General features: G+C 36.7%; 1 protein-coding gene across 5 annotated transcripts in view; it reads left to right on the top strand.

The window, feature by feature from the left end:
• The window catches only part of LOC135213520 (homeobox protein araucan-like), a 176,204-nt gene that overhangs the window by 821 nt on the left and 167,883 nt on the right, over positions 1 to 7,500 (top strand). The gene's annotated exons all lie outside the window — the stretch shown is intronic.

Genomic DNA, 7,500 nt, shown 5'->3' with positions numbered 1-7,500 from the left:
AGAAGAGATAAGCGAACGGATGTTATCAATGTCACCAAGTCAGGAGCTCCTCGCTCTCCAAAGAGCGCTAACACTTCGAGTGTTGTAAAAGTGGCCCTCGAGCCCCTGTCGATCAATCACGCCGAGCAACAGGTACATCAAGTGACAGGAAATGTCAACTTCTGCCTGAGAAAGGGCCTCTCCCTCCGTTTTCGAAGGAGGGGAATAGGATGTAGTTGGAAGTTTTGGTTGACTCTGGGGCGCTATCAGGGAGGGAAATCACGTACACGAAGTCCGTACTTATTGCTTTGTGAGAGGATGACCAAAGGCGGTTAAAATGCACGGGGAGCCTTTAATGCAAATTAAAAGTCTGATCTTAATTTCTTGAAGTTCTTACGCACAGTCCTTAATATAACAAATGTTCACGTGGAATAGGATAAAGGAAAGAACATCATAGGAATCTTCCTTTCGACATTATATATTTCATGTTCAAACACATACAGAGTAATTTTTTATAAGATACTTTCATATAAATGTGAATATTAATGGCTTTTGTTACAAGAGTAGTTTAAAAGTTAGAAGTAAAACGGAAACTTCGGTATCCTATGCAGTAAACAGCAAAGTTCTTTATTAATTCATAACAGCATATCACATTAAGTTTTTAGGGTCAGCTACCAATCATAATTGTGCGGTAGAAGTGAAGTTTACAAAGTAATTCAGCTATACTTGAAAATAACCTTTGAGGAAAGTCTAGGATGATCACAGAACATTGCGAAATATCGTCAGGAATCAACCAAAAGTTGTCATTAATTTTCACCGCCGACAATAACAATTGTATTCTGGTGTAAAAGTATTGATCCCTTTGTCATGTAATTTTAACGGCAGAAACTGTAACGTGACTTTGCTGCTAACGAAGAACACTAAAAAGACGGTAACAATGACGTACGCAAATTGTAAAATAAAAAGACCTTTAGGCGAGAAAGAAAATACGTTGACTGCCACTCCTTTCCCCAATGGTAAGAATAACATCAATGGGCCACGGCGCGCTAAATAAATCAGTATCCTTTTATGCGGCCTGCGAGATGTCATCGCTCTTATAAAAGGCGATGCAATTTGTCCCGTACATCTTCTCCGGCCTGTTAATAAACGTTGTCATTGCTGTTGCTGTATGTCATTACCGTCGTGTTAGGTTTGTTGGGAATGCAGGTGCAACATCCGAGTGCTTTGCTATCTTTCCTGTCCTGAATGATCAAGAAATATATATATATATATATATATATATATATATATATATATATATATATATATATATATATATAGGTTGAGTTTAGAATTCTCACGTATAAGTGCGTTTGACTTGTACGTATACTGTTTGACGGACAGAATAATGCTAACAGGAAGAACGGTGAAATAGTTTTCCAAATATTATAATTAGTTTTTTTTTTTTTTTTTACAATTTTATTTATTTAGTTATTTGTTTTGCCACAAAATTATAAATTAATTAGAAGTATTAAGTGAAGGGTTCGTCTGGTCATACCGCCTCGAATTTGGTCGACCAAAATATTAATTTCCATTGAATATAGATTCCGATGCGTTGACAGTTCGTCCGGATATCGTTATTCGATAAAGTGACCGTGAAGTGCATGTGTATAAATAAAGACACTTGTTATATCGTAACTATTATGAGAAAAATTTCAGTACAATTCAGAAGTATGATGTAAATGCGAACTGTTATGTAATCCAGTGCTTTTCGAACGATGTTAATTTCTTCTAACACTGCGCTATAATGTTATGAATGCTGCGTGAAAATGCCAATTCTTACTTTATTATTAATCGAGAAGTGCGAATGAACATAAACGGACCCATACAAAATGACACAACTTTTCCATTGTTATTTTTAGTACTCAATTTATCAACACTACTGAAAAGCCAAGAAAAACACAGTTGGGGGAGAGACGGGAATGCTCAGGATAAGACGCGGACTGGAATAGTGGAATGACCGAAGGTCCGGCACAAGGAACGGAAAAGTTGGGGTTGGGGGGAGGGGTGCAGACAGCGCATGGGGGGGGGGGGGTGGAAACATGGCTTCGCTGGACACTGGACGCAGGCAGTGGACTCGAGGTGGCCAGGTAAAGGCTTGAGCAGGAGGGGATCTACCTAGGGGGGAGGAGGGTAGAAAATGGATAGGGTTGTGGGGGGGTCAACTGAAAAGGGGACGCATGACCATTGGCTTCCTGACGGAGATGACCAATCACATATAGGGAGGTTCTCCCATGATAATTGGGGAATTTCTGTTCTGTAGGAGGCACCTTCTACCTACCTTTTGCCTTCCATATAAAATCTTCTGAATTTTGACTGTGGCTGAAACACAACTGGAGCATAAACCTTCAGCCTTTATTTGTGTAATAACCACAGTTATGGTGAGGATAAGAGTGATCGTTATTATTCTTTAGTTACGCATATATTTGATGTTCGATTGTGGAGGCTTCCTAAGTTATCTATGTGTTAAGGTGCACGATGCACACAGATAATATATATATATATATATATATATATATATATATATATATATATATATATATATATATATATAATATATATATATATATATATATATATATATATATATATATATACATACATATATTTGGTTTAGATTTTTAGTTTTGGCACAGCACCAACGCAGGCCTAATTTACACATTATTATTTTGTGAACGTTTATAAGTCGAAACGCTACGATGCTCAGAGGTGCAAATCAAAATATTTCGGTTTAAATGCGCGAAAAATCTGGCTATTATTTTCAGATAGATGATTATGTTATTTAGCGCTTATTAATATGATGATAATGATATTGACAGTGACAATGTCCACGTGATAACTTGAGTTTAGGAAACACAGAGGAAATTCCAAGGAGGTGCGCTAACATCCAAAATTTACGGATTAAAGGACCAGAGCCATTGCGTTTCGTCATGTCACTGGTGTGATCCTTGTATAAATATTTGCAGTTGCATGGAGGTAATAATGCCTAAGTATCTGCTGGATAAATCACTATAGGAAGAACCCACAAATATTCTCTTGATTTCCAGCTACAATTTAGAGAATGCTTATGGATATTGTGTCCATTATAGTGTACGTAATAAATGGATGAAAAATGATGTATAATTTCTGAATTGACATTGCAGGTTTTGTTATAACGACTCACATTCTTTGCTATTATGGAAGAAAAATATTTTGAAGCAATACTGCCTCCAAATACAACCTTATTACAATGGTGGTTTTACGGAATGCTACAGACAAATGCAAAACTTCATGATGTTCTTTAATGCGATGTCGTCCTCATTACTGGCAGCGTACTGTTCTCACCTGACCAGGCTCGAAACTTCCGCACTCGCAATTTTGTCTGCTATTTCGAGGAGTAAAAACATTCAGGTGCTCGTTGGTTGTCACTCTTTTGTAAAATCTATAGAAATGGTACCTCCGTAACTCTTGCGAAATCTATCTACTCCCTTTTTTTCCCCGCTCAATGGTATTATATATATATATATTTTACAAAATAAGCGCTGCGTCACCTCCTCTTTTGAGGAAACTCCCAATCCTTTGTTGGTTTGTCCGACCGACTGACTGACTCTCTCTCTCTCTCTCTCTCTCTCTCTCTCTCTCTCTCTCTCTCTCTCTCTCTCTCTCTCTCTCTCTCTCTCTCTCTCCCTTCCACGGCGATTAGCAGCCTAGCGACCCTCTCCTGACCCCAGCGGTGTGAGGTCAAGAAGGGCCGCTCATTAAGCGAGAGCCCTACCCGTGATAACCGACATCGCCAAATAACCTAATTGTCACTCTGGGCGCCGTTTTACTCACCGCTGTTTACCTCCGCGGCTGAATGGTGGTTTTTAGGGGGCGCAAAAATTGGCTTTTTCATTTGCGAGCCGCTCCGATGATCAGCGATGCTTGGGATGTTCTTCGCCGATGAGCCGCTCTTTTATTTTCATTTTTTTTTTCTTGTTCACAGATCGGGCTCAGCTACGGTATGGGCGGGTGATTTTTATTAAAGTTTTAATTACGGATACGTGTCTTTTTTTTTTTTTTTTTTTTTTGACAGATATTAGCCTCGTGCCATCATAAGATTTTCTCTTATTATGAATTGAAAAATGGAGATATCATTCCCGCTTCCATTATGATTGGCGTTGATTTTGAAATTATAATTCGCAGAATGTTAGACAAACCGTTGACCTTACGAGAATGTATATTCAGAAGAAAAAATTAATCGACCTATTTATTATGGTGTCTGTATTCAATCATATGCTGCCGCATCACTTTTTAATTAAGTACAGATTATTAAACTTATCTGTCAATTAATACTGTTGAATTCTCACCATCGATGAAAAGTGACTTCAAATCTAGCTGGCCTTTTGATAATCCTAAATGGAAGTTTGGCGTGACGCTTAGACTAAACAGTGCTATTTGCGATGCTTCTGCCTCATTTTTCTGATCTGCGGTTATTTTCCTCTATGATGCCTTCGCCTTTGGTAACAAAATGTTAAACTGCCATATTTAATAATTTAACAAATACGTAATATATATATATATATATATATATATATATATATATATATATATAGATATATAGATAGATAGATAGACAAAACTGTGTGTATATATATATATATATATATATATATATATATATATATATATATATATATATATATATATATATATATATATTCTTACCAAGGTTCGCTAAAAGAAACCAGTGTCTAGCGTCTAACTTACTCGATTTCTGGGAACTTTCATTAAGTTCGCTGAAGGAGTTGTAGCCTCATATTATAACAGCGTATCAAAACTTGTCATAAAGGATACCGCGGTTCGCTGTCCTTTCGGACCGAGTGATATAAGTTACAGTAATTTTTTTTTTTTTCTGATAAATCACATGTGAATTCAAGATAGCATTAGAAATATGCGTTCTTTTCAGAAGAAAAATAAGTGTGGGAGGAGGATCTCTCTCTCTCTCTCTCTCTCTCTCTCTCTCTCTCTCTCTCTCTCTGAGAAAGAGGTTCAGCATGTCGTTAAGGTCGTGTGAATTTTTTCCTTTCCTTATCGTCATTATCAACGTTGAATTTATAGAACATTCGGCGTCCGTAACTGTCCATCTAGGCCACTACCCGCCGGCTTTTATGGCCCCTCTCCCCGTCTGTAAATATATTTTATTGTGAATATATTTCATTGTAAATATATTTTATCCCGCCTCATAAATATCATTGAGACTTAAAAGTAAAATGTGACTTTGGCTCAACGACGTCCGAACGATGTGCAAGATATATTATAAGCGCATATCGGAAGCTTTTAACCGTTGATTACGGCCGCTCTCAGATGAAGTCGTCTCCGAGAATGGCAGGAATCGGACACCGGATGGGCGCTCTTGGTGCTCCTCATACCTCATTGAAAAGGCGCTCATTTGCCAGCACTCAAATCGCATACAAGGGAACGACTGTTGACGAAAAAAAAAAAAAAAAAAAAAAAAAAGAAAAAGCCTGTCGAAAAGCTGACGATGTCTATCCGTTTCCAGACATTAAATCGAATATCGTCTTTGTGATGAAGTGAAACCTGCGGACGTTTTAATAACTCTTCGGTTATTATTATCATTAATTTAAAGATAATTCTTCAGTGACAAGTAATCAGTCATGGGGAACGAATTGACTTTTGCAAGAAAAAATATAATAAAAAAAAGTCAACCTGTTTTTGTAATTCAAGTGACTATGAAATATTCACAAGGTTACTAATCCATAATTATAATATTCGTTAGTTGGGCTAAAGTGACAAATGTTTTATTTATTGAACCAAACTATTTATCTGCTGTCGTCGCAAAAATGTTTAACGATTACGCAACTGTAAAAAAATATATAATATGAATATATATATAATATATATATATATATATATATATATATATATATATGTATCATACACGTTAGTATGTAAGTGTAATAATGGCCATAGGTTCTTTCTAATTACGCTAATTATGTCAAATTCCTCCGAATAGTCAACTTTCAGAGATTGACTACATACTGGAACTTCCAAAAAAAATATACCTGGACCTATTTCACTTTCTCAAAAATGTAACTATGTGAACAAATACTCAATCCAACGCTTATACGCTCAGGAATAAAATATAACGAACTTACATGCGAGATCATAATAAAATTACATAAAGTGAATCCGTAGAATACAGATCTAAATATCATTTTTACATCCGAAATCTTCAGCGTGATGGAGTTCCAAATCGCATAAAAGGAACAATTTCATTACACATCTTTTAGTTTCGACTGTTTTCATATGATTTTTTTTTGAGAAAATAAATTCCGTTGGTGGACTTATATTATTTCTATAATTTCAGAAACAAAGGGTTTGCGAATGTCAATTGTTTCACGTTTTGATATCAGGCGAATATTAAATTTTGATAACGTTAGGATGATAAAAACAACCGAAATAGTCTAAAGTAAAATATATTTTTTTAAAGGAATTATTTCCAGTTATTGCAGTGAAAAATTAATAAGTTTTTTTTGAGAAAGTGAAATAGGTCCAGGTATATTTTTTTGGAAGTTCCAGTATGTAGTCAATCTCTGAAAGTTGACTATTCGGAGGAATTTGACATAATTAGCGTAATTAGAAAGAACCTATGGCCATTATTACTCTTTCAGTAGAAACTAATTAGCCAGGGGTCGCCTTTAAAACCCTTTATTCACCAGCAGGCTCTTACCACTGAATTATAAGAGAGAGAGAGAGAGAGAGAGAGAGAGAGAGAGAGAGAGAGAGAGAGAGAGAGAGAGAGATTAATGAATACAAGGAAAGGGACTATAAAATATGGAAATGAGGAAAGGTAGGCAAAGGATGTTTATCTTCAATAACACCTTAATGAATATCTTGCGGCCACCTGAACATCGACATCTTCCCGGGACGGGAAAATTAAACACTTATAAAAGTCTTTCTTCAGGTGTTGCGGTAATTGTGGGTGGAGTTGATGAATTGTCAGGTTCGGGTGTTGGGAAGTTCGCGAGTGGGTAGAATAGGTGTGTATGGGACTTTACAGCGTATGGGTGTGGGAAAGGTTGGCCGGAGTCATTAGACGCGCTATGGTGAATGCCTAAGAAGAAAGTGATGTTTTGCACGAGCGGATAATATTAGTGTTGCCCTTATGGGTGATATTGCCGGGTCCCGATGGAAATGAGGTTTCACGAAGGAAATGACTAAGAGAGTGCGATGACGAATGATGGAAACTATGAATTCGGATTTACATGTGATGTGATATCGACGATGATACTCCGACGTGTGTTTTCTGAAAAAGGTGTGAAGGAATGGCAGAAAAATACCAGAGGGAAGTTTTCAATGAATGCCTATGAAAAATAGATTCACGTTGCAAAATATTCTCGTGGCAAATGAGAGAACGCTAAATTGATGTATGTCTGTTATTTTGACCACAAATGCGATACTGATTTTAAATCACAACTGAATGTGTGCACTGACACAGGC

This window comes from Macrobrachium nipponense, chromosome 43 (assembly GCF_015104395.2).
Source record: "Macrobrachium nipponense isolate FS-2020 chromosome 43, ASM1510439v2, whole genome shotgun sequence".
Lineage (NCBI taxonomy): Eukaryota > Metazoa > Arthropoda > Malacostraca > Decapoda > Palaemonidae > Macrobrachium > Macrobrachium nipponense.
Note: the sequence above shows the minus strand (reverse complement) of the source record. Positions and strands in the feature narration are given on the sequence as shown.